The sequence below is a fragment of the Oryzias melastigma genome, linkage group LG6 (genome assembly GCF_002922805.2).
Source record: "Oryzias melastigma strain HK-1 linkage group LG6, ASM292280v2, whole genome shotgun sequence".
In the NCBI taxonomy this organism is placed as follows: Eukaryota; Metazoa; Chordata; class Actinopteri; order Beloniformes; family Adrianichthyidae; genus Oryzias; species Oryzias melastigma.
This window is the reverse complement of record NC_050517.1, coordinates 14,727,324-14,728,747: the sequence shown is the minus strand read 5'-3', so window position 1 is coordinate 14,728,747 and position 1,424 is coordinate 14,727,324.

Below are 1,424 nucleotides of genomic sequence, written 5' to 3'. Positions count from 1 at the left end.
GCGAGGAGAGGAAGTAATGCATTTCCAATGGGGGACCTCATTGCTCGATCTGTCCATTGTTTTTTACAGTCTATGCCAGCAACCCGAGATGGGGGGTGAAGTAGATCACTGGCACTCAGGTCAGCTTCCTGCAGCTCCTTCAGGGGGACAATGTATGGAGGCGGACCGGAAGGTCAATCCAGATGCTTGTGTCAGTTTCAATGCCACTTTGAAGCAAAATGAAACATTTTTTATTTAATTTAGTTGGTCTTTTTTAAGAGCAAAAAAGAACTTTGAACTGAAAGGAATGATATTAACCTCGTGACATCTTGTAAGTTCCACCCTTACGTTGATGTGTTATCCCAATCATGACAAAGGTGGAGAAGTAGAACAGGACTTCATGTCTGTCAATGGACATCAGTGAAGATAAAAAAATCCTTGGAAAAAAAAAAAAAAAAAAAAAGTTCAGCGCTCTTTGTGGGGTCGATGTAAACTTTTAATGTAAACATGCCTAGGGTGGCAAAATGAGGTTTTTATTTTATCTCGGTTAATTAATGAAACTCACTTTGGTGTTTTAACAAGAAAGCTCTCCTTTCTCATCTAGAGTTTACCTGGTGACTAGACAGACCTACGGCTGAAAGGTGGATGTTGTGCCACATTTGTAAGGATTTTGACATAATTTGATAAAATGTTGGTACTTTTTCTCTTCAAATGCCACAATTAATTTTCTATTATATTATCAAGTCTCATTTAAATATTTTTATGCAACCCAGGAGCTACTTACAGATATCAGTTTAATGGAGAACACCATTCTATGTATTGACAGTATGTTGTTTATACCGTCATTGATTCCATCCTACAGGCGGCCAGCATGAGGAGGTGGTATCATGGTGCTGTGGTTGAATATGGTTCTTAGAGGCAGATTTCATTATGAAAATAGAACTGGTAAAGCATGAGCTCCAGGGGCCGCTAAAACAACACTTTATTTTGTAGAGTCCTGCTTCTTCCTGTTTGGCTGTATCAGATGTCTCCATTTTCTAATTGAACTTACCTGATTGAGACTGAAGTGGTTAACTCAGAAAATTTTGAATTTAACAAAGTACATCAAAATAATATAAGCTTTAACTAGTTATAGATTTCATTATATCAACATTTTTATTCTTTTATTTTGAAGGAAACCACTTAACTCAGTTTAAACTCTTGGGAAGTCCTGCCGTCTTCTTACCATCAGTGGAAATGTGCTCCAATCCTTTGGAGAGACCTGATAAAGCTGCTAAATTGGCTGTAAACATATAGATTTGTCGATGGTAACTTTCATTTAGATCATATAACCCGATATAATTTTCTTTGTGCACAAATTTTACATTATTGCAGGGACAAACCAAGTCCACAAGGAGGTGCTGTGACTCCTGTGCTGGAGTTTGGATGAAAATGAAACCAATGAA